We start from the raw sequence: 27341 nt of genomic DNA, 5'->3' as shown, positions 1-27341 counted from the left end.
TGGGTAGGGAGGAGCCCTGAAGTCGCAGGAATGCTCATCTGCAGGCTCTGCCTGGGCCTGGACTTTCTCCTGGTGTTGACTTTCCTCCCAGATTCTTTTCCAGGATCAGGCCCATGACAGCCATGCCCTACTGAACTTCAGTGTCCCCAGTGCTATGAAGACAACTCTGCCTTCACCTGTACCTGGGCTCCACATAGAGGCTGACAAGGTCTAGGCTTTTAACAGGGATCTTCCTGCCCTTGTTTTTTATCCTGGGACAACACCAATGAAAAAAGCTCATTCTTTTATTCAGAGTATTTTTGGGTGGAGCCTGTTCCTTCCAGTGCAGAAACCAAGGGGTTTCTGTTCAAAAGGATGTCTGCTAATCCCCCAGCCTGGGCAGGGAGATCCCTAATCCTTCATCCTCTACTCAATGTTTTCCTATTCCAGGTCTCCTAGGGTTGTCCCTCTCTTCACCCAGGGCTAAATTCTTACCCTAGCTCTTTCCTGAGGCCTGAAGCTTTGGGATCTAGGCATGCTGGGCCAAACTGCTCCCTCTGACCTCCCTGTGGATGCGGAGGATCTGGGATCTGGGAAATTATCATGTCCCCACTGAGTACTTTCTGGGGATAGACTATGAGACCTTAGAGGCCAGGGGCACTTCAATGAGAAAGCCCTGAAGTTGGCCTTGCAGCTCTGCCTACAATCTGAGCCTTATCATTCTTGGAGATTACATGCGGGATTTGTGGTCCTTTAATACCTGTGTAACCTTAAACACACACACACACACACCCCTGTATAAAAATCAAGATAGTAAAGAAACTGGGGGAAAGTCTGGTTCAGCCAGGTCCTGGGGAATGGGGTCTTTATTGGGTTATCTCACTTTGAACAAGCCCCTGAATCCTTTTATAGTAGTTGTGTGTGTGTCAGGGGGTAATTTTGTGTGACAGTACTATGACAATCATTTGTTCATTTATATAATAACTATGATCGGTCTGTCCCTCATCCTGCCTCGGGGTTTCTTTCAAACAGCAAAGCAACCTCGGCTTAGCCATCCCTCAAACAAACCAAATCAACTGCACAGTTGGGTGGCTGAGAGAGAAGGGTGGACTGAGGAATGGGCCATGATTGAGTCTCTATAAAACTAAACAGTTTTATGGATTCAAGGAGCTTGAGAGGTAAGCTCTACCTCTACCATACCCCAAACCATATAATCTGGGCTTACTAATGCTTGTCTAATGCCTAGATCAAGGAAGGAAAGCTTCCAAGAGGTATTCAGGCAGTGTTCTTGACTCACTGAGTAAACCAAATATCCAGTTTCCAAGTGGTTATAGGACTTTCCAGGAGGGGGACTCTAGAGTATACTTGGCAGCAAGCCATGAACAATACATATCTATAGGGATCACATTCTAATAGGTCTGCCCCAGCTTCTTGCCCAAGTAAACCTTCAGGACATTTTCCAGTTGCTTCTAGTCTAGGTTCTCTTTTAAACACATTGATAGGTCATTTCCTGGTCCATTCCCTGAGTGACTCAAGTCACTTTTTATCTCCTTTGAAGAATGGTCCCTCAAAACCTTCACTAGGTTGCTTTCTGAATTTCTTGACAGGTTAAATTTGGGGCCTTTTCTCAGGCTATGCCTCAGGTTCTTCCCTAGGTCATTCTCTAACTGGAACTTTGCTGGGTCCCTCACATAGAAAATTCCTAGGTGCCCAATCCAATCATTCTTAGCTCATCGCTGACTTGGCCCATAAACACAGAGGGCTGTGAAAGTCTATGATCATTCCTTCTCTGAGATTTGTCTGTTAGTTGCCCTGAGGCCACATCAGTGCCAGAAACTCTTGGATCCTGCAGGCCAGGACCCACTAGTGTTCATGGAACTCTTTCAAAGGTGGTGTTTTAGTTGGTTCCAAATATTATTTATAGGAAATTCTCTAAGAAAAATGGAAACTGGAACATAGGGCTGGGAGCCCAGGCTATACTAAAAGAAGTTAAAATCTACAAATTTTCAGTCTGCTTCTATAACAGGTATTATTTCATTTGGAGTGAGAGACTGTACCTCACACTGGGTCCTAGGAAAGGTTACTCCAAAGGCCCTAATCTTGGGTGGAGAAGAAGGTAGTAAGAATGGGAGCAAGGACTGAAGGTGGGCCTTAGGTAGGGGCTGGGCATGAAACAGGGTTCAGGGCTGGGGAAGCAGTGGGGAATATTTAGCCTGCATTTAAATTAGAGGAGATGAAGGAACAGGCATTAGAAATTCAAAGGGAGACTCAAAGGGAGACTCCAGTGGGGAGCAACCACCAGAAATCAGGACAGCAGCTACAAGGGACTCATTGAGCAGAGAGGGGAGACCCTAGAAAAGCTGGCTCCATTTATGCTTCAAATGGTCCTCCCAGGTTTGAGGATGTGGGAGCTGCTGAAGACTGTGCAGTTGATTTGGTTTGTCATCAGTGTTCCACAGTGGTTGGGAGCTTGCGTGTCCTGCTTGTCAGCAAATGACTCTAAAATAGTCCCAGATATCCTCTCAGCAAAGACTGGGCAACTCATTGGTTCTAATGATTTAACAAAACCTCTATTCAATAGTTAACTGACCACTAAGCTAATCAAGCAGAGACTTAGTGTCTACACACAACAAAGAATATAGACCTTACAGAATTAGTTCAGGAAAGTCAATATGCAAACAACAAAACAGCTATAACAACAAACTCTGGAGAGAATATGACTTCTAGAGTTGCCATGTTATATCATTTAAAATGTCCAATTTTCAATAAAAACTACAAAACATGCAAAGAAACAAAAAAATATGGCCCATACATATATGCAGGAGAAAAAACAACAGTCAATAGAAAGTGACCCTGGGAATTCCCTGGCGATCCAGGGGTTAGGACTCTGTGCTCTCAGTGCTGAGGGCCTGGGTTCGATCCCTGATCAGGGAACTAAAAATCCCACAACGTGCATGGTGAAGCCAATAAATAAATAAATAAATAATAAAAATAAATTAAAATTGACCTTGAGGAAATCCAGATACTGGACTTACTAGACAAAGACGTTAAATCAGCCATTCAAAATATGTTCAAAGAAGTAAAGAAAACTATGTTTTAGAAAAAACTGGAAAGTATGAAAACAATGGCTCACCAAACAGAGATTATAAATAGGAGATAGGAATTACTTTTTAAACATAACCAAATAGGAACTCTGAAGTTGAAAAGTACAATAACTGAAATGAAACTTTCAATAGGAGCTCAAAGACAGATCTGAACAGGTAAAAGAAAAATCAGTGATTTTGAAGATAAGTCAATTGAGATTATCTAATGTGAGGAACAGAAAGAAAAAGTAATGAAGAAAAATTAACAGAGCCTAGAAGACCTGTGGGACAACATCAAGTATACAACATACAAATAATGGGAGTGTCAGAAAGAGAGGAGAGAAAGAAAGGGGCATAAATAATACCCAGAAAAATAATGGCCAAAACTTTCCAAGTTGAATGAAAGACTAGTCTACACATCCAAGAAGCTTAACAAGTTCTAGGTATGATAAACACAAAGAGATCCACAATTAGACACATCATAATCAAGCTATCAGAAGACAAGACAGAGACAATCCTGAAAGAGGCAAGAGAAAAGTAATTCATCACGCACAAGGGATCCTCAATAAGATTAGCAGCTTATTTCTCATCAGAGGCTATGAAGGCCAGAAGGCATTGGATGGCATACTCAAAGGTCTGAAAGAAAAATTCTATAATCACCGAAACTATCCACAAATATGGAGGAAGAATTAAGACCAGATAAACAAAAACTGAAAACCCATTGCTAGCAATTCTGCTCTACAAAAAATACTAGTGGAGTCCTTCAGGCTGGAAAAAAAAAAAAAGGAAATTAGACCAGTAACTCAAATCCACATGAAAAAAATAAATAGCACTGGCAAAGGTACCTACAGAGGAAAATATAAAAGAGAGTATAAATGTATATTTATATTTGTATATTTGTTTGTAACTCTTTTCTTCTCCCATCTGATTTAAATAATACCTTCATAATACCTTCATAAAGCAATAATACCTTCATAAAGCAATAAATCTGTGTTGCTGGACATACAATGTATAAAGATATAATTTGTACGCCCATAAAAGTACAAAGGAGGGGGAGGAAAATGGAGCTGTATAGGAGCAAAATTTTTATATACTATAGAAATTGAATTGGTATTAGTCCAAACTAAATTGTCATAAATTAAGATTTATTAAGATAAAATAAGATACAGATAAGATTTATCAGGCTAAATTAGCAAGATAAATTATGATAATTATAATCCCCAAGACAATAAATTATGATAATTATAATCCCCAAGGCAATCACTAAGAAAATAACTCAAAAATATAGTAAAAGAAATGACAATGTAATTAAAATAGCATACCAGGGCTTCCCTGGTGGCGCAGTGGTTAAGAGTCTGCCTGCCGATGCAGGGGACGTGGGTTCATGCCCCGGTCTGGGAAGATCCCACATGCCGCGGAGTGGCTGGGCCCATGAGCCATGGCCACTGAGCCTGCGCGTCCGGAGCCTGTGCTCCACAATGGGAGAGGCCACAACAGTGAGAGACCTGCGTACCGCAAAAAAAAAAAAAAAAAAAAAATAGCATACCAGAAAATATCTATTTAACAAAAAAGAAGGCAGTAAAGGAGCAACTGAGAAACAAACAAACAAAAATGACATAAGAAATATAAAAAACCAAAAGCAAAATGGTAGATATAACCCCTACCATATACTACACTAAATATAAGTGGATTAAAACTTTCCAATTAAAAGACTGATATTGGAAAAATGGATTTTAAGAAATATACAATCCAATTATATGCTATCTACAAGAGACACACTTTGGATTCAAAGGCACAGATAATTAAGAGTAAAAGGATGTATGGACTTCCCTGGTGGTCCAGTGGGTGAGACTTCAGGCTTCCAATGCAGGGGGCCCAGGTTCAATCCCTGGTCAGGGAACTAGATCCTGCATGCATGCCACAACTAAGAGTTCGCATGCTGCAATTAAGAGTCTGCATGCTGCAACTAAGAAGCCCACATGCCACAACTAAGAAGTCCTCATGCCACAACTAACAAGTCTGCATGTTGCGACTAAGCATCTGCATGCCACAACTAAGAAGTCTGGATGCTGCAACTAAAGATCCCGCATGCCATAATGAAGATCCCACATGCCACAACGAAGACCTGGCATAGCCATAAATAAATAAATAAATAAAAATTATAAATAATTTTTTTTAAATATGGTCATCCTTTAAAAAAAAAGAGAGAGTAAAAGGATGGGAAAAGATATACCATGCAAACAATAACAAAATGAAAGCTCTAAAGTGTCTGTACTAATATCAGACAAATCAAACTTTAAAAGAAAAACTGTTACAAGGGGCAAAAAAAAAAGAGATTACATTTTATAATTATAAAAGCGTCAATTCATTAAGAAGATATAACAATTATAAACATACATGCATTTAAAAACAGAACCCCAAATACATGAGGCAAAAACTGACACAATTGAAGGGAGAAATAAACAATTCAACAATAATAATGAGAGATTTCAATATGCCACTTTCAATAATGTATAGAACTAGGCCAAAGATTAACAAGGAAATAGAAGACGTGAACAACATTATAAATCAACTAGACCTAACAGACATCTATAGAGCACTCCATCCAATAATAGCAAAATATACATTCTTTTCAAGTACACATAAAACATTCTCCAAGTGAGAGCATATATTAATCGTTAAAACAAATATCAATAAACTTAAAAGGACTGAAATCATACAAAGTATGTTCTATGATCACAATGGAATGAAAGAAATCAATAAGAGAAGGGAAATGGGGAAATTCGTGTATATGTGAAAATCAAACACACACACATAAATAACCAATGTGAGATCCTAGATTATATATATATATATATATATATATATAATTATACATATTATTAGGAGATCCTAGGTTTTATATATATATATATATATATATATATATATATGATCTCCTATTGGCTCTGTTTTTCTGGTGAACCCTGATTAATACACATAGAAATTACCAACTGACTTCAAAGGAAATAGAAATCTCAACAGACAAATGACAAGCAAAGAGATTGAATCAGTAATCAAAAGCCTTCCAACAAAGACAAATTCTAGAATGATGGCTTCACTAGTGAATTCTACCAAACATTTAAAGAATTAATACCAATCCTTCTCAAACTCTTTCCAAAAATCAAAGAGGCAACACTTTCTAACTCATTCTATGAAGTCAGCAATACTCTGATACCACAGCCAGATAATGAAAAATTAGAAAACAATACATTTTAATTTCTAAAATTAGAAAATAAATTTAAATAATAAAATTAGATTAGAAAAGAAAATTACAGCCCAACATTCCTCACAGACACAAAAAATAGACGCAAAAATCTTTAACAAAATATTAGCAAATTGAACTCAATAGCATATTACAAGAATTATTTACCATAGCTAAGTGGGATTTATTCCGGGAATACAAGGGTGGTTCAACATAAGAAAATCAATCAATGTAATACATCATATTGATAGAAAAAAGGAGAAAAAAAACACATGATCATCTCAGCTGACACAGAAAAAACATTTGACAAAATCCAAACTTTTCATGCCAAAAACTCAGAAATAGGAAATAGAGGGAAAATTCCGCAACATGACAATGAATATTTTTTTTAAAAATCCACAGCTAGGGCTTCCCTGGTGGCGCAGTGGTTGGGAGTCCGCCTGCCGATGCAGGGGACGCGGGTTCGTGCCCCGGTCCGGGAAGATCCCGCATGCCGCAGAGAGGCTAGGCCCGTGAGCCATGGCTGCTGAGCCTGCGCGTCCGGAGCCTGTGCTCCACAACTGGAGAGGCCACAACAGTGAGAGGCCCGCGTACAGCAAAAAAAAAAAAAAAAAAATCCACAGCTAGCATCATATTCCCTGGTGAAAGACTGAAAGTATTCCCCCTAAGATCAGAAACAAGGCAAAGATGCTCACTTTCACTACTGCTGTTCAGCAGTGTACTGGAAGTTCTCCTTGATAAGAAAAAGAAATAGAAGTCATCCAAATTGGAAAGGAAAAGGTGAAACTATTTCTATTCACAGATGACATGATCTTATATATAGAAAATCCCAAAGAATCCACAAGAAAGCTAGTAGCGCTAATAAATAAATTCAACAAAGTTGCAGGGTACAAGATTAACACACAAAAATCAGTTGTGTTTCTCTATGCACCACAAATAAACCATCCAAAAAGGAAATTATGAAGGCAATTCCATTTATAATAGCATATAAAAGTATCAAATACTTAGGAATTAATCCAACCTAGGAGGTTAAGGATTTATATCCTGAAAACTACAAAATATGGCTGAAAGAAATTAAAGAACTATATAAATGGAAAGACATCCTGTACCCATGGACAGGAAGACTTAACATTGTTAAGATGTCAATATTATCCAACATGATCTACAGATTCAACGTAATCTCTATTAAAATTCCAACTATCTTTTTTGTAGAAATGGAAAAGCCACCATCAAAATCATATGGAATTGCAAGGAGTCTCAAATAGCCAAAATAATCTTGAAAAAGAAGAATAAAGTTGGAGGACTCATAATTCTTTACTTCAAAACTTACTAAAAACTACATTAATTGGGACTTCCCTGGTGGTACAGTGGTTAAGAATCCGCCTGCCAATGCAGGGGACACAGGTTTGATCCCTGGTCCAGGAAGATCCCACATGCCGTGGAGCAACTAAGCCCGTATGCCACAACTACTGAGCCTGCGCTCTAGAGCCTGCGAGCCACAATTACTGAGCCCGTGTGCCACAACTACTGAAGCCCATGTGCCTAGAGCCCATGCTCCAGAACAAGAGAAGGCACCGCAATGAGAGGCCCGCACACCACAACAAAGACCCAACGCAGCCATTAATTAATTAATTATTTTTAAAAAACTACATTAATTAAAACAGTATAGTACTAGCATAAGGATAGACATACAGACCAATGGAATCAAAAAGGAGCCCAGAAATAAACCCTCACATATACGGTCAATTGATTTTTGAAAAGAGTTCCAATACCATTCAATGGGGAAAGGACAATCTTTTCAACAAATGATGCTGAGAAAACTGAATATTTATATTATACCATATATAAGAGTCATGTACCAAAATGTTCACTGCAGCTCTATTTACAATAGCCCGGAGATGGAAACAACCTAAGTGCCCATCATCGGATGAATGGATAAAGAAGATGTGGCACATATATACAATGGAATATTACTCAGCCATAAAAAGAAACGAAATTGAGCTATTTGTAATGAGGTGGATAGACCTAGAGTCTGTCATACAGAGTGAAGTAAGTCAGAAAGAGAAAGACAAATACCATATGCTAACACATATATATGGAATTTAAGAAAAAAAAAATGTCATGAAGAACCTAGGGGTAAGACAGGAATAAAGACACAGACCTACTGGAGAACGGACTTGAGGATATGGGGAGGGGGAAGGGTGAGCTGTGACAGGGCGAGAGAGAGGCATGGATATATATACACTAACAAGCGTAAGGTAGATAGCTAGTGGGAAGCAGCTGCATGGCACAGGGATATCGGCTCAGTGCTTTGTGACCGCCTGGAGGGGTGGGATGGGGAGGGTGGGAGGGAGGGAGACGCAAGAGGGAAGAGATATGGGAACATATGTATATGTATAACTGATGCACTTTGTTATAAAGCAGAAACTAACACACCATTGTAAAGCAATTATACCCCAATAAAGATGTTAAAAAAAAAATTAACTCAAAATGCATCAAAGACCTAAACTTAAGAACTAGAACTATAGCACTCTGGGGAGAAAACACTGGGAAAAAACTTTATGACAATGCATTTTGGAACAGTTTCCTGGGTACGGCACCAGAAGCACAGGCAACAAGAGAAAAATATAGATAAATTAGACTTCATAAAGTTCAACACTTCTATGCATCAAAGGACACTACCAAGAAAGTGAAAAGACAACCTACAGAATGGGAGAAAATATTTGCAAGTTATATATCTTATAAGATATTAATATCCAGAACATATAAACAACTCAACAACAAAAAAGCAAACAATCCAAATCAAAGATAAAAGGACTTGACATTTCTCCAAAGAAGATATACAAATAGCCAATAAGCACATGAAAAGATGCTCAACTTCATTAGTCATGAGGGAAATGCAAATCAAAACCACAATGACATTCCACTTCCACCAAGTAGGATAATAAATTTTAAATAACAGAAAATAAGTGTTCACAAGGATATAGAGAAATAGGAACACTTGTGCATTGCTGGTGGGAATGTAAAAATAGTGCAGCCACTAAGGAAAACAATTTGGTGGCTCCTTAAAAAGTTAAACATAGAACTTTCATATAACCCAGCAATTCTACTCCTAGGTATACATCCAAAAAAATTGAAAGCTGGAATTTGAACATATATTTGTACACCGATGTTCATAGCGGCATTAGTCACAATAGCCCAAAACTGAAAACAACCCACGTGTTCATCAAGAGATGAATGAATAAACAAAATATAGTACATATATACAATGGAATATAAGTCAGCCAAAAAAAAAGAAATGAAATTTTTTATATATGCTACAATATGGGTGAATCTTAAAAACATGTGAAATTAACTAGACACAGAAGGACAAATTTTGTATGAATCCACTTATATAAAGTACCTGGAGTAGGAAAATTCATAGGGACAGAAAGTAAAATAGAGGTTACCAGAAGCTGGGGTTGTGGGAGGGGGAAGGAGAGGGAGTTATTATTTAATGGGTACAGAGTTTATGTTGGCGATGATGAAAAAGTTTTAGGAGCAGATAGTGGTGATTATTACACAACATTGTGAGTGTATCTAATGCCTGAATCTGAATTGTACACTTACGAATGAGAAATATTATGTGTATTTTATCACAGTAAAAAACAATGAAGTCTACATCTAAAACTAATACAATGTTATGTGTCAATTATATCTCAATAAAATTAATTAATGATTTAAAAGAAACAACAATAACATCAAAATGGATCAAAGACTTAAATATAAGAGGTAAAACCATAAAACTCTTAGAAGAAAACACAGAAGTAGATCTTCATGATCTTGGATTTGGCAACGTATTCTTAGATATAACACCAAATATGTGAGCAACAAAAGGAAAAACAGAAAAATTGGATTTCATCAAAATTAAAAACTTTTGTGTGTCAAAGGACACTATCAAGAGAGTGAAAAGATAAGCCATAGAATGGGATAAAGTATTTGCAAATCATACATTTATAAGGGTTTAGTATCCAGAATACATAAAATACTCTTATAACTCAACAACAAAAAGACAATCTACCCAATTTTAAGACAGGCAAAAGACATGAATAGAAATTTTGCCAGACTACAAGATACTTAAATGGCCAACAAACACATGAGAACGTGTCAATGCCATTGGTCATGAGGGAACCCTTGTACATTGCTGAGAAATGTAAAATGGTGCAGTCACCTGGAAAATAATTTTATGGTTCCTCAAAAAGTTAAACATAGAATTATCATATGACCCAACAATCTCACTCCAAGGTACATACCCAAGAGAAATGAAAACATGTATTTCCACAAAAACTTACACACAAATGTTTATAATAGCATTATTCATAATAACCAAAAGATGGAAATAACTCAAATGTCCACCAACTGACAAATGGAAAAACAAAATGTGGTATATCGATACAATGGAATATTATTCAGCCATAAAAAAGGAATGAAGTACTAGTACATGCTACAACAAGGATAAACTTTCAAAATCCTATGTTATGTGAAAGAAGCTAGACACAAAATTTCAATTATATTATATATTCCATTTATATGAGATATCCAGAACAGGCACATCTATAGAGACAGAAAATAGATTAGTGATTGCCAGGGGCTGGGAGAAGGGAGGAATGAGGAGTGTGTTAATGGGCATACCTCTTGGTGAAATGATGAAAGTATTTTGGAATTAGATAGTGGTGATGATTGCACAACCTTGAGAACATCCTAAAAACTATGAATCGTTCACTTCATGGGGTGAATTCTATGGTATGGGAATTATATCTCAATTTTTAGAAACAATATTTTTTAAAATGAGTAAGAGAGATCCATGCATAAGAGGTTGATATCCTGAGAAAAGGTAGAGTTAAGTGAGGTGAAGTATTCCAGACACAAAGTCTAGCTAGAGAATAGGATCTGAGTGTGCTCTGAAGGAAGAGGGGAAAAGGCAAGTGTTAGAGATGGAGGACAATCCAATAAGAAAGTGGGAATCAGTGGCAAAAAGGGCGGTGGCCAAAAGGTGGTGAGAGTAATAAAAAAGACTGGTTATAAAGAGAGGCTCAGTCTTGAGAGTTTGGGGGGAGGTAGGGTCTAGCAGCAGAGATCCTGGAACAAAGATAAAAGTTAGAGACGGGGTCCGGGCTTCCCTGGTGGCACAGTGGTTAAGAATCCGCCTGCCCATGCAGGGGACACGGGTTTGAGCCCTGGTCCGGGAAGATCCCATGTGCCGCGGAGCAACTAAGCCCATGCGTCACAACTACTGAGCCTGTGCTCTAGAGCCTGCGAGCCACAACTACTGAGCCCGCATGCCACAACTACTTAAGCCCGCGTGCCTAGAGCCCGTGCTCCGCAGCAAGAGAAGCCACCGCGATGAGAAGCCCGTGCACCACAACAAAGAGTAGACTCCACTCGCCTCGACTAGAGAAAGCCCGCGCACAGCAACAAAGATCCAACACAGCCAAAAATAAAAATAAACAAAATAAATAAATTTGGGCTTCCTTGGTGGCGCAGTGATTGAGAGTCCGCCTGCCGATGCAGGGGACAGGGGTTCGTGCCCCAGTCAGGGAGGATCCCACATGCCGCGGAGCGGCTGGGCGCGTGTGCCATGGCCACTGGGCCTGCGCGTCCGGAGCCTGTGCTCCACAACGGGAGAAGCCACGGCAGTGAGAAGCCCGCGTACCGCAAAAAAATAAAAAATAAAAATAAATAAATAAATTTATTTTTAAAAAAAGAAAGTTAGAGGTGTGACTACACCTCTAAGAAGGTTAAGTGAATAAAAAGGCAAGGAGGGCACCCAGTGGCAAAGCTCTACAGATGGAGGAGATAAAACTATCAGTGGATGAGAAAAATAAGTCAGTGAAAATATGGGGGCAAATGGCAGAGTGACCTCTCATGGCAGAAAGAAGGCCAGTGATGTGAATGAAAAGAGTGATGTAGGCCTGGGGCCCACTGGGGTGTTGGGGTACAATTAAAGGAAGGGAGACAATGAACTAAGATGAGTACAGCGTGGGAAGATGGGTCTCTGTAGGTTCTCAGGCTAACAGAGGGATAAATAGGACAGTGTGAGAGAGGTCACTCAGAGGGGCTCTTAATTCCTTTTCTAGAGGGGCTGGAGAGAGTGGGGAGGACAGAGAGTGGGTGGCTCAGGCAGAGAACCTATGGGACACAGCCAAAGGGACACAGAGGAAGCAGCAGCTTCCCAACCTCCCCAGACATCAGAAGATCAGCTCCTACAGTCACTCTATCATGATCCTCTCAGCAGGGATCTTGCTACAAATTGTCCTCATCAAGAAGCTTGTCCAGATGGCTGCAAAAGACAGGATGTACAAGCTGCAGCTGAGAGCAGAATGAGGATAGGAGGGCCCAGCAAGCCTGGCAGGAGTCACGTTCCCTATGTCACTGACTTCAAGTCGCTTCTTTTATTCCTCAATGAGGGATTTCTTTCACATTCCCGCCCCTATAGGATTACCCTCTCATGTCAACCTCGGTTGCACAGGGGCCCTGCAGTCACAGAGGCCGTGCTAGGAAGAGGGGGAAGGAAAGAAGGAGAAGAGCTTCATCAATACCCATTTTTCCAAAGAGCAAGCAGGTCCCATGTCACGTGCGCTCCTTTCTGGCAAACTCTCCAAGCTGGGAAAGGAGACTTGGTCACATGCGGTGAAGGTAGGAGCAAAGGGTCTTATAGGAAGCTGAGCAAAACTGTCCTCTGGGGGAGGCTCTTGGGAGACTAGACTCCAAGAGCCCCAAGCATTAGTACACAAGGTCAAACAGTCAGTGACAATAGACAGGCTCAAGGATGGAATAGCATTTTATACTTTATCCCATCTGATCCTCATAACCACGCTGTGAGGGATGAAGGTCAAGTGTATCTCAAGGAGGAATCTGAGCCTTAGGAAAATTAAACAATTTGTCCCAAAACGGGACCCAAAAGGTCTGCCTCCAGATATCCATTCCACCGTGTCTCACACTGCCACCTAGTGGTCAAGACCCACAGGCCCGCTCCACCATTCTTCCATTCCCAGGGATGGACCTAGCAGGGAACTGGAGAAGTGTTCTTGGTCCTGACTCCTTCCTATGACTCTCCCTGCTGAGAGCTTTGTTTTCTAAGAGTGATGAGCTCTAGCAGCTGACATCCTTAGAGACTATGGATATGGACCTGGGTCTCACAGAAAGGAGAGATTAAGGTTAACCCTTGAGAGCTCCAGATTGAATAGGCAGAACCTTACCCACAAAATGCTCCCTCTTTTCTCCTCTTCTTCCCTGCACTGATGCTGCAAAACAAAAAAGGAATGAGGTGCTTGGACTCACTTCTTATTCTCCTCCTTCTAGGCAAGCTGCAGACATTCATTATATATGAACAATATGATTTTCTACATTGAATTAATGAAATTCTGGGTTCTTACCCAGAAATAATTTTTTAAATGGTTAAAGTATTTTCTAATTTTTCTCCTTTGAAAATCTCAAACAAATGTTTTCTGTATGTGATCCTTAACTGATTTTTAGTCAGTTTTCCTTAATGAAAAGGGTAACTAATCTCAGACCAACAAGTGCAAGAATGTTCCATTCGATAGGATTTTGTCCCCTGGGTATGGAGCTTAGACTCTAGCATATCAGCATTGTGCTCCAGATCAGCTCAATCACAAAGGAAACATGTGATCCAGAGAGACCTGAGAAGGTACCATGACTGATGAATGTGTGTTGAAAGACTGTTCTCTAAGTATCCTGAACTGTCTTCATAATTTATTCCTGTGTCGTTACATATGATAGCCACGAGCCACACGTGGCTAAAGCACTTTAAAATCGGGCTAGTATGAATTGAGATGTGCTGTAAGTGTAAAATATACATTGGATTTCAAATACAGTACCAAAAAGGATGAAAGATGTCTCAGTAATTATTTTTTCATATTGCTTACATGTTGAAATGACAGTTGAAAGGAAACTCCTTACCAAATTTGCTCTTATTATCTCTTAATATTTGCTCAAATGTCTCTTAACATTGTCCATTTTACTATCTGAAAATTTTTTACACAACCACCAGCCTTTTCATTTTTCTCTGCTGTAGAGCATTCTTTTGGTGTTTATCACTCAGAAACGCACTTTTTCACAACAGACTTTTGCAGCATTGTTGATGACCCTCATTGAACATTGGGTCTCACTCTGTAGTCAACTGTGAGGACTCATTTAAGTGAATTTCCTCCACACGACATAAAGGAAATCATCTGTCAAAAGCAATTGCAGTGCACATTATTACACACAACATTATGTGCACAATAATGACACAGTTAACTATAACATGCCAAAAAATACATAAAGAAACAACTGTGTATGTTGTTAAAAACTTGAGATTTCTATATAAATACTTTAAAATATTTATGAGAAAATGGATCATGTCCTGTAACACATTTAAAATCAAGTGTTTGATAGAAAACAAACTTATAGTTACAAAAGGGGAAAGGGGGTGGGGGAGGGAAAACGTAGGCGTTTGGAATTAATGGATACAAACTACTATATATAAAATAGATAAACAAGGACCTACTGTATAGCACAAGGAACTATGTTTGTCTTGTAATAAACCATAATGGAAAAGAATACAAAACAGAATATATATAACTGAATCACTTTGCTGTACAGCAGAAATTAACACATTGTAAATCAACTATACTTCAATTAAAAAATCAATATATACTGTCTAAAATTAATAAATCAAGAAATATTGGTAAAAGTTTGTTACTTAAAAATAAGGATGTGGGGCTTCCCTGGTGGCTCAGTGGTTAAGAATCCACCTGCCAGTGCAGGGAACACAGGTTCGAGCCCTGGTCTGGGAAGATCCCACATGTTGCGGAGCAACTAAGCCCGTGCGCCACAGCTACTGACCCTGCGCTCTAGAGCCCACGAGCCACAACTACTGAGCTCACGAGCCACAACTACTGAGCCCATGTGCCACAGCTACTGAAGCCCGTGCGCCTAGAGCCCATGCTCCGCAACAAGAGAAGCCACCGCAATGAGAAGCCCGCGCACCACAACGAAGAGTAGCCCCCGCTCGCCACAACTAGGGGAAGCCTGCACACAGCAACAAAGACCCAACACAGCCAAAAATAAATAAATAAATGAATAAACTTTTTTTTTTTTTTTTGCTGTACGCCGGCCTCTCACTGCTGTGGCCTCTCCTGTTGCGGAGCACAGGCTCCGGATGCGCAGGCTTAGCGGCCATGGCCCACGGGCCCAGCCGCTCCGCGGCATGTGGGACCCTCCTGGACCAGGGCACGAACCCACGTTCCCTGCATTGGCAGGCGGACTCTCAACCACTGCGCCACCAGGGAAGCCCTAAACTTATTTTTAAAAATAAAAAAATAAGGATGTGAACAATGCAAAAAATAGCCGAAAGAACTTAAAGTGGTTACCTCTGGTAAGCAGAGCTTGCAGTAGAAGAAGGTGGGAGCAAAGAGCCTGCCTTTTTTTTTTAGCCTTGCCCACGCTGAATGGATTGCGGGATCTCAGCTCACCTACCAGGGATCAAACCCAGGTCCCAGCAGTTAAAGTGCTGAGTCCTAACCACTGGATGGCCAGGGAATTCCCAAGCCTGCTTTTTGTTAAAAGAAATTACTATCTGACTTTCAAAGCAATGTTCATATATTACTCTGATTTAAAAAAAAAAAAGAACAAAAAACACTAATTTTAAATATAACCAAAAGAAAAGCAAAAAAGTATTTGACAGAGATTCCATGGTAAAAATTTGCACGTAAGCTTGAAATAGAATCCAATTTTTAAAATGAAGTCTATAAGATTTCCATTTCTGGCTATTTAACTAGGCTAGATGTTATGAAATGCCCTTGCACTGCAAAAATCCAAATGCTGGCTTAACTAGAACAAATACACTTTTATAAGGGGAGGAAGGAAGGAAGGAAGGAAGAAAGGAGGGAAGGAAGGAGGGAAGGAAGGGAGGAGAGAGAGAGAAAGAAAGAGGGACAGAGAGAGAGAAAGAAATGGAAAGAAAGAGAGAAAGAGAAGGCAAGAAAGAAAGAAAGAAAGAAGAAAGGAGACAGGGAGGGAGGGAGAGAGGAAGAGAGAAAGGGAAAAAAAGAGAGGGGAAGGGAAAGAGGGAAAGAGGTGAGGAAAGGAGGAAGAAAGAAATTCTAGAGCCAAAATTAGATGGAAAGCCAACACAGACACTAGGGCTGCCCTAAAAATATGCCCAACCCAGAAACCTAAAGTTTGCTGGTTATCAGCCCCGCCAAGGCATAGTATTTAGACTTGACAAAGTAGGGGAGCTGAATCTGAGAACTGCACATAAAGCCAGGCAACCAAAAGGGCTATACTGTGAACACAAAAATCTGCATGCTGGAAACAAAGCCATAAAAAACCAATTTGTCCCTGGTGACACTAAGAATGTGAAACCAAGCAGGACCTTATGGGGCTCCTGGGCATGGAAGTCTTTCTGTGTCCCCTATTTCTTGTTTGTAGGAAATAGGCTTCAGTCTCCATGACCTTCCCTTAGTTCCAAAGGACAGGTTCAAAGAGCTGCTAATTAGGGAAGGGAGGCGATGCAGAGACAAGGGAGGAGCAGTCAAGAAACAACAGTGCAGCCTTGGGGCAGGGTCCTGGTTCCTCCTCGCCTCAAGGGATACACATAACAATATCTTTGAGCTCTTCTAAACTAAAACCCCCAACAAATGGAAGATGTTAACTACTTGATGAAGCATTCTTCATTCCAGAGAGAAGGTCACAGTTTGATAACCCTGAGAACCACAGAAGCTCATCAAGAAGACCACCTGAGGCAAGATTAAAGGAATGCAGGTCTTGCACACACCCTGATCCTTATCAGCACCCCCACCCTTGAGCCACTGCTATAAAACTCCTCACCAAGTGCCCCCCACCACACCCCGGGTTGGGACACAGAGTTTTTGAGGACATGAGCCCTATGTGTCCCTCTTTGCCTGGCAAAGCAATAAAGCTATTTTTTTCTACTTCACCCAAAACTCAGTCTCTGAGATTCGATTCGATTCAGCACCAGTGCACAGAGGCCAAGTTTTCAGCATCAAATTGGGAGAAGAGACAGATTTGAGAAACAGAATTAGCAAAACTGAGTGGAAACACTAACAACATTAATACTAATCATTTTCCCTAATAATTTATAAACATAGCCCTAGTTTCATGAAGACCCGGGATGTGAATTTACACCATTCTCATAGTTGGAGAAATAAACATAGTCAATCCAAGAAAAAAAACAAAAATTCCAGGCTGGTCAAGTACCTTAGCACCCAGGAGAAACCAAGACAAATCATCTCAATCCAGGCCCTTCAGGATTTACAAAGTTTAAAAGTATAACCAAATGAGCTCCTAGTAAAATATATCAAACATACAAGGAAACAGACCTCCATAAGCAAAAGTCTAGGAAGACTACAAACTGAAAGATAAGACATGCTCAGACTGCTGCTGTTGAAATTATAAGGAAGTCATCATAGGGACTTCCCTGGTGGCACAGTGATTAAGAATACGCCTGCCAATGCAGGGGACACGGATTCGATCCCTGGTCCAGGAAGATCCCACATGCCGTGAAGCAACTAAGCCTGCAAGCCACAACTACTGAGCCCACGTGCCACAACTGAAGCCCATGTGCCTAGAGTCCGTGCTCTGCAACAAGAGAAGCCACCACAATGAGAAGCCCATGCACCGCAATGAAGAATAGCCCCTGCTCTCTGCAACTAGAAGAAGCCTGCACCCAGCAACGAAGACCCATTGCAGCCAAAAATAAATATAATTAATTAATTTTTAAAAAGAAAGTCATTATACACAAAGTAATAGATTTAAAGGGTTTTGAAGGATGTTTTAAATGAAAAGACAGAGATAATCACTATTGGTGCCAAAATATTGGCTTCTTGTACACCGATGCCAAAATGAGATACGAGATATGGAGACAGAGTTCTGGAGGAGAAAGAAAGGGTGGCTTTATTCTTTGCCAGGCAGAGAGGGGAACACAGCAGGCTAGCGCCTCAAGAACTGTGCCCCCCTCCCTGGGGAACAGGGAGAGGTCTTATAGTTGGAGCTCCTGGTCACGGGTATGCAATAAGGATCAAGGCAGTAACAGTCTTGCATTCTTCTTCTGCAAAGTTTCAAAATGGCTACAACACTGGGTCTGGTCGGCTCCAAGGGTGGGGTTGCTGACAAGATGAGGGTGTGTGGAGGGTCTCAAGTCTCCTAATCTTAATAAGCTTCTCTAATCCCTTTAATCTTGCCTCAGGTGGTTTTGTGGCTGCTCCTTCCTTGATTAGCAACTGTTCGAATCTGCCCTTTGGAACTCAGGGAATGTCATGGAGGCTGGAGTCTTGCCTACAAGAAATGGGGGACAAAAAAAGGCCTCCATGCCTGGAAGCTCCACAGGGCCCCACTCGGTTTCACCATGTAGAGCAGGAAAAAGGGACATTTAGCCCAAACCAGACCTTCAGGGTAAATTTTCTGAGATGATGCCTGAATTGGGATAGAAGGACAATTAAGAATTAGCCAGGGGGGCTTCCCTGGTGACGCGGTGGTTGAGAGTCCGCCTGCCGATGCAGGGGACACGGGTTTGTGCCCCGGTCCGGGAAGATCCCACATGCCGTGGAGCGGCTGGGCCTGTGAGCCGTGGCCGCTGAGCCTGCGCTTCCAGAGCCTGTGCTCCGCAATGGGAGAGGCCACAACAGTGAGAGGCCCACGTACCGCAAAAAAAAAAAAAAAAAAAAAAAAAAAAGAATTAACCAGGTTGGGGACTTGCCTGGTGGTCCAGTGGTTAAGACTCCATGCTTCCAATGCAGAATTAGCCAGGTGGAAAAAAGTGGTGAGGCCATTCCAGACAGAAATCAAAATACTGATGAGCAAAAAGATATAGAAGCAATGAACAGCATGGGGGGCTCAGGGGAAACTAGAGGCATTCTTCTATTACTAGAATAATAAACACCAGCAGGTAATGACTAGAGAAGCTAAAGGAGTAGAGAAAGACCTGCATGTGGAGGGTTCTCTATACCATGCAGAAAGTATGGCTCACTGAAGGATTTTAAGGAGGCGAGTGTCATGATCATTTTTGTTTTAGGTAGATTACTTTGGCAATAGTGAATGGAAAGGATTTAAGATGGATAAAGCTGGAGGAATGGAGATCAGCTAGGAAGCTACTGCACAGTTTATGGGAGAAATGAGTAGGGCCTGAACTACTAGGGTGACAGTAAGGATGGGGTAGAAAGAGATTTGAGAAATAGCAGATATAATTAGCAAAAGTTGGTGACTGACAACTAATAGGAAAGATGGAGAGGGAGCAGTGTAGAATGGCTCCTGTGTTTCTTGCCTGGGTGATTAGGTGACACTAATTGCTTTGGGAAATACAAAAGGAAGAACAGGTTGGGACAGAAAAAGAAAATGACCTAAGTTATAAAGATGTTAGGCCTGGGTACCTGTGGGAAATCGAACTTAGGGATGTTTAGCAAGCAACCGGAATCGATGAGACTGAAGTTCATAGAAGTCAGTGCTGAAATAACCACATGAGTCGCTAATTCATTACTTCACAGAATCTACTTCAGAGAATAATACAGTCATCAAAAATGATGTTTAGGGGAATTCCCTGGCGGTGCAGTGGCTAGGACACCACTGTGGACCCGGGTTCGATCTCTGGTCAGGAAACTAGATCCTGCATGGCACAACTTAGACCCGGGACAGCCAAATAAATAAATGTTAAAAAGTAAATAAAATAGGGCTTCCCTGGTGGCGCAATGGTTAAGAATCCGCCTGCCAATGCAGGGTACTCAGGTTCGATCCCTGGTCTGGGAAGATCCCACATGCCGTGGAGCAACTAAGCCCGTGCGCCACAACTACTGAGCCTGCGCTCTAGAGCCTGTGAGCCACAACTACTGAGCCTGCGTTCAGAACTACTGAAGCCCGCGCACCTAACGCCTGTGCTTCGCACGGAGAGAAGCCACCGCAATGAGAAGCCCGCGCACCACAAGAAGAGTAGCCACCGCTCGTGGCAACTAGAGAAAGCCTGCGTGGAGAAACGAAGACCCAACGCTGCCTAAAATAAATAAATTTATTTTTAGAAAAAAAAAATATTAACAGCTTTCTTACCTTACGAAAACCTACATTTATTTAAACGCTGTAAAAATGTGAATAGCCAAGTCTGGAAAGAACTACGTCAAGATGCTATGGAAATTATTTTGAGATTGAAAGTTTATGTGATTCTTCCTTCTACTTTTTTATACATTCTAAATTCGGTATAGAATAGTATCATAACGGGAAAAACTGTTTTTTAAAAAGTAACATTTCCTCTTACCTCTAGCGAGACACAGCTAGAGTTCCTATCAAATACAGGACCTGACACATAGTAAGCCCCCAATAAATGCAGCAAAGGACCAGCACCTGAGATGCGAGAGCAGTGGCCTCGGATCTTCCTGCCTTGGAGAAGCCTGTCCCGCCGGCCCTCAGGACTCGGCCTCACCTCGGCCCGCCCACAGCCGGGCTAACGGGCCGCGCCCGGCTCCGCGCCCGGCTCCGCCCTCCGCTCCCACTATCCCAGCCCCGCGGCCTCCCCGCTGCCGTCATCCCGCTTGAAACAACTCCTCCCGGACGGTGTGTACCACCCTCCTGAGGACGATGGCCCCTCCCGGAGGGGCGGTTCCGTCAGGTCTCACTGTCCTGACCAGTCCTGACATTTTCAGGACACTGGGCCCCTCAGGGGCAGGGGAAAGAGCGTGCCGAGCCCGCGCGGCCGCTGGAGCTGAGTTGCTGGCCAAGCCTTTTACTCGGCATCCCTCTGGAGGAGGTGGGAAAGGGAAAGGAGGGAAAGGAAAGAGTGGTCAGGGAAGGGGAGAGGTGAGGCGGAGGGAAAGGGAGAAAAACCAGTGGGGTAGCTTAGGAAGCCGAAGCCACGGCCGCGCGTGGACGCTGGCGGGTTCCGCGGCGGCACCTGGGCGCAGACGCCCCATCCAGAGGCCCCACGGATGAGGGAGTCCTGCCGCGGAACCGGCGCTGGGGAGTCCGAAAAGCCTCACCCGAATCTTGGCTGTGAACTCTGGTCTCTAGGATGCTTACTTCAGCGTCCTGAGGTGTCGCCTGGAGGCGGCCTCCAAGAAGCCTGAGGGGACAGCCCTGAGGCTGCCCCCGCCCCGCTCCCTGCGCCCTCCCCGGCGCAGGCCCCGCCCCGCAGCAGGCCCTCTCCCATGGGTACTGAGCTCCAACCAGATACTAAGCGTCAGATGTTTGGGTTAAAGCGGTGAACGTGGTAGACCAGATAATTAAGACGCAAGTTAAACAATCTAGTGCGGAAAGTGCTGGTGGGGGAGGGGAGAATAAGGGCACCCGTCCTAGCTTGGGAGGGTCAAGGAAGGTCTCACAAAGGAACACACCTTTCACTCTAACAGGAAGAAAGGAAATCGGAGGCAATGGTTTTTGATGATGAAAAGTTCGCATTGGATGGCTCCTGGTTCCTCTGAAAAGTAGAGGTCTACCATATCTGCTAGAGGCCAGGAGAAAGAGAAGTTGAGGAAAGTAAAGGTTTGAATTTATTTTGAGTAGGATGGGAGAGTTTACTAAGGAATGTAATGATGTAACTAATGATGTAACTAACCACTGGACCACCAGGGAATTCCCAGGAAGCTTTGCCTGTTTTGATCACCCATGTATCCCAAACACTTAGAACAGTGCCTAGCGCATAGCAGGCACTTAATAAATGGAATGCATAAATAAATGTATTTCAAGTGATGATGGAGTTGCCCATTAGTTGTAGACCGTAAGTTTATGGTGGCCACCAACTTACCTATAAGTGTGATTTTATCCAATAATGCTGACCTCTGCCTTCCTAGAGGGCAGTTCTGGCAGAGGCAGAGTTGGGATTTTGCCAGGTAGAAATGATGAAAGGATAATGAATTGATAGATGTTGATTAGGTGATGAACCATGAAGTCTATCTTGGAGAGGGAGGAAATAAAGGCAAGAGGTTTCTTATGGACGGAAAAAAGTGGAAAGAGCAATGGGCTAGACTCCTGACAAGGTTGAAGAGTTGGCATTTTAGGACAAGTCTGGAGGTTGAAATCAGAGGGTGATGCAAGACAGAAGGCAGAGTGGTTCCTGATGATGATGCTTCAGATATGGCCATAGCTGGATTGGAGCAGAGGTAAAGGACTCTGAGATGAAAAGGTCTAGGAATTGAGAGTCTAGGTCATTTAATAGGTTATCCACACAGATGTTTGGGTTTCCCATAGATTTCCCTCCTTCAAGATCTCTGCCCTAGGCCCCATCCAGCCCCTTCACCAACCTTCATAGGATCTGCATTCACATTTTAACTTAAGCCTCAGATCCCAAAAGATCTGGCATGGCTCTGGGCCAGAAAACAGAATGGGCTAGTTAGAGCTATAATGGACATCTCTATTATTTTGTTTTGATACCAGCATGCATACACCTTTCTGGAAACAGGATGTCTATGTTTTCTGGAGGAACGACCAGACCCCCACTTCTTCGGTCTCAGGCCATGTGCAGATAGTGTTCTTCCCTCCATACCCTTACTCCAAGGATGTGTATGTGACTCAGACCTGCCAGAGGAAGCATCCTGTTCCCCTGTGTACAGTTCAGTGAGTAGTTCAATGATGTATGCATGACCAGCTGGAACCCATAAGCACAATATTGTCATAGCAACACCACATTTTCAGCTTCACTTGAACTTGCTACCACACAATACCTAAAAATAAAGTCAGCACAGAAGACAGAGAGTCAGGGACTTCCCTGGTGGTCCAGTGGCTAAGACTCTGTGCTCCCAGGACTTCCCTGGTGGTGCAGTGGTTAATAATCTGCCTGCCAATGCAGGGGACACAGGTTCGAGCCCTGGTCCGGGAAGATCCCACATGCCGCGGAGCAACTAAGCCCACGCGCCACAACTACTGAGCCTGCGCTCTAGAGCCCGCGAGCCACAACTACTGAGCCCACATGCCACAACTACTGAATCCCGCATGCCTAGAGCCCGTGCTCCGCAACAAGAGAAGCCACCACAATGAGAAGCCCGTGCACCGCAACAAAGAGTAGACCCTGCTTGCCACAACTAGAGAAAGCCCACACGCAGCAACTAAGACCCAACACAGCCAAAAATTAATTAATTATTTATTTATTTTAAAAAAGATATTACTTTAAAAAAAAAAGACTCTGCGCTCCCAAGGCAGGGGGCCCAGATTCGATCCCTGGTCAGGGAACTAGATCCCACATGCATGCCCCAACTAAGAGTTCGCATGCTGCAAATAAAGATTCCGCATGCTGCAACGGAGATCCCATGTGCTGCAACTAAGACCTGCCACAGCCTAAGTAAATAGATAAATAAATTAATAAATTAAGAAAATAAATCTTAAAAAAAAAGAAAGAAAAAGAAATGAAAACTGAATCCCGATGACATCGAAATGAATCTCTGCATCAATCCAATGCCTGAAGCCAACCCTACCCCTGGATTGTTCAGATATGAGTCAATACATTCCCATTTGTTTACACCAGATTTTTATTTGGATTAAATTGGATTTTAATTTCTTTTTTTTTTAATTATTTATTTATTTAGGCTGCACCAGGTCTTAGTTGCGGCACACAGGATCTTTAGTTGCGGCATGCAGGCTTCTTAGTTGCAGCATGCATGCAAGATCTAGTTCCCCAACAAGGGATCGAATCTGGGCCCCCTGCATTGGGAGCACGGTGTCTTACCAATCTGACCACCAGGGAAGTCCCTGGATTTTAATTTCTGTCACATACAAATGATTCCTCACAATACAAGGGGGTTCTCAATCCCTAACTCTGCCTTCTGGGATATCTACATATCTATGGATATATAGATATAATAATAATGATAATAGTTAACATATGTTAATTTCTTTGTGTCTCAGTTTCCCCTATGTGAAAGAATATAACAATACCTACATCAAAGAGTTGTAAAGATTAAATGAGATAAATGTTAGAGTATAAATTTGTTCCACAACACTGAAACACAAGAAACATCACATTACTTAATTTTTCTAAATTAAATTAAACCTGGTTCGAAACTCTCATTTACCAGGGTTGGAAGACATCTAATATTAATCATGATTTGGGTCATGGAAGGGGGCTTTTCCCCTCTTTAATGTGATATACATTGACCAAAAAAAAAACCACTTAGGAAAGAAACTTGGGTCTTGATCCTGTCATGGTTGCCACTGGGATGTGCATTATCTAAACTCATACAGTCCATTCAAAGGCAAATGGCTCCACAGCATCTCTACCAAGTATATATATCAGCATCTTTTGCTGCAGTTCCCAAGACTATGTACTAGATGTTTAGTGCCCTATTAAATCAGCTCTCCCCATCAGAAGCCCTGCTGCCTCCTAATTGACTTCTGTCACTCATGGAGCCTATTGCAATATCTCTTTTTTCCCAAGTCCCTGAACCCACTGCTATCCTTGGGCAACTTCTCTTCTTTCCACCTGGCATCTCCTCCATCTTCTCCTTCTGAAGAGCACCCAGCTAAATTAAATTCTCCTCCCACACAAGAGCCTGGATAAGGTTGTAGAACAGGTGTATTGCAACTTTAGTTTGGGACTAATAAACTCAAAATCCATTAACTATTCCATGAGACAAGAAACCTAGAATTCCTGGAAGAGAGGAGAGCAAAGTTACCTTTTTATCCTACTGAATGTCTCTCTTGGCAATGAGTAGCAGACAGCAACTTAGTAGATTATCCTGCCATAAATGTAAATTAGCTAGCACAGAATTCAGCATTGCCTTCTCTATTTCCTATCAGAACTCAACTTACTTTATTCATCCAGAGGTAGGAAACTCAGATACCAGGCATGTAATGCAAATGACTAAAAATAGGCAAGTGTAAGAAAACAACAAAACCATAGGCACAATGATAAACAGCAACTAGCCCTCAGCCTCGGCTTTAACAAAGAGAACATGGTGAACTGGAAAGCACATGGCCACTAAGGGAGCACCTGCTACTTAGCTTTCAATGGTCTTTACTGGGCTTCCCTGGTAGCATAGTGTTTAAGAATCCGCCTGCCAATGCAGGGGACACAGCTTCGATCCCTGGTCTGGGAAGATCCCACATGCTGCGGAGCAACTAAGCCCGTGCACCACAACTACTGAGGCTGCGCCTAGAGCCCATGCTCTGCAACAAGAGAAGCCACCACAATGAGAAGCCCGCGCACCGCAACGAAGAGTGGCCCCCGCTCGCTGCAACTAGAGAAAGCCCACGCATAGCAACGAAGACCCAACGTGGTCAAAAATAAATAAAATTAATTAATTAATTAATGGTTATTACTTTGTGGGAATGAGAGCCCTATGTTGCCAGATTTTAAGCCAAAAATATGATTACGTACAATCTACTAATCTTATAATGTTGACCATTCAAGTTTAAAAAAAACCAAAAAACTGCTGGCCACATTGTCTGGGCCAAATGTTAAATATCAGTATGTACCTTTTTTTTTTTTTTTTTTTTTTGCTGTACGCGGGCCTCTCACTGCTGTGGCCTCTCCCGCTGCGAAGCACAAGCTCCGGACGCGCAGGCCCAGCGGCCATGGCCCACGGGCCCAGCCGCTCTGCGGCACGTGGGATCCTCCCGGACCGGGGCACGAACCTGCGCCCCCTGCATCGGCAGGCGGACCTCCAACCACCGCGCCACCAGGGAAGCCCCTCAGTATGTACCTTTAAGCCGTTTTATGGTTTCAGCTGCTACATATATACTGGTGGCTGTCAAATTTATATCTCCCCCACAGACTACTTTCCCAAGCTTCAGATACATGTATCTATCTGCCTCCTGCCTGACATTTCCTTGTCACAGGAACCTCAAATGCAAATGTCTAAAATGGAACACATTGTCCCCTCACCCTAAATTGGTTACCAGGTTTGTGTTACTTACCTCAGTAAAATGTCACTAACATACACACCCAGTTCCCCAAGTCAGAATCCCTAGAGTCATTCTCAACTCCCTCCCTACTCCACCCTATCCCACTGGTAACTAAGTCTAATCAACTATAATTTTAGAATTCTACTTGAACCTGTTATTCTCCATTCCCACCATCACTGCCTTGGTTCAGGCCTCATCTTTCATTTTGCCTAAACTAAAGCAAAGTTTCCCTAACCAATCTCTTGCCTTCAATCTCTTTGCCCTCAATATAGCCAGAGTGTTCTTTCCAAGACACAAACTTGATCTTGTCTCTTCCCTGCTCAAAAATTTTCAATTATTTCCCATCACCTTCAGGATAAATTTCCAACGTCTTAGTCCGGTATTCAGGGCCCTTTGTGATCTTGTCTATCCTCCTGCTTCCCCAACCCTCAACTAATACTACAGCTGCACTGCAACACCTTCAATTTCCCTAATGGGACATGGTTTCTCTGACCCACCACCTTTACACAGGCTGTTTCTACTGCTTGGGTTGTCCCCTCTTCCCTACACTCTCATTTTCTTGATTCCTCAGACCAAGCACTGGTCATCTCTTCTGGGAAGCACCCCCTGACAAGCAACCCCCTACCCCAAGGTGGTTAGATGTCCTCCACACCCCTTAATACCCTGTACATATCTCTATTTTAATTGTCTATTATTTGACTGTTTCCCTCACTGAAATGGGACCTACTTTAGCACAGAGACCCTGTCTTACTTCTGCCTCCTCAAGCCTGAGCACGATACCTGATCCATAGTGAGCACTTAATAAATATTCTCTGAATGAGTGAATGAATAAATCTAGTCCAAATCATGGTACCCATGGAGAAAACTTTCTTGCCCAAGATTACATGGCCAAACAGTGGCAGAGCTAGAAAATCCAAGTCTCCTCAACTTCAGCTCAGCGCTCTTCCTACCAGACTAAGCTGGCAGTTGATGGGGGATGGGGTGAGAAGAGAGGCATTGAATTGGACTGCAAAGGCAGATGTTGAAGTTTGACCCTATAAAGAGGAGTTGACATGAAACAGAGTGGTGGTTTTAGGGAAAAGAGGGGCAAAAGAAAAAAAAAAAAAGGGTCAAGCATGTTTGATTTGTCATCCTTAACATGAATATTTGTGAAAAAGGTC

At 42.3% G+C, this 27341-nt stretch overlaps 1 protein-coding gene across 7 annotated transcripts in view; it reads right to left on the bottom strand.

Moving 5' to 3' along the window:
• LOC132523562 (protein SPATA31F1-like) overlaps positions 1–27341 on the bottom strand; it is a 169644-nt gene that overhangs the window by 132790 nt on the left and 9513 nt on the right. For 6 of the 7 annotated variants that reach the window (XR_009541564.1, XR_009541563.1, XM_060154931.1 and 3 more), the window contains exon 1: positions 4385–5215. The gene's annotated coding sequence lies outside the window, so the exon portion shown is untranslated. Of the gene's footprint in view, positions 1–4384; positions 5216–27341 lie in introns of those variants that run through there. The other variant, XM_060154927.1, reaches the window with a different exon arrangement.

Source organism: Lagenorhynchus albirostris, chromosome 7 (genome assembly GCF_949774975.1).
Source record: "Lagenorhynchus albirostris chromosome 7, mLagAlb1.1, whole genome shotgun sequence".
Classification (NCBI taxonomy): Eukaryota; Metazoa; Chordata; class Mammalia; order Artiodactyla; family Delphinidae; genus Lagenorhynchus; species Lagenorhynchus albirostris.
Note: the sequence above shows the minus strand (reverse complement) of the source record. Positions and strands in the feature narration are given on the sequence as shown.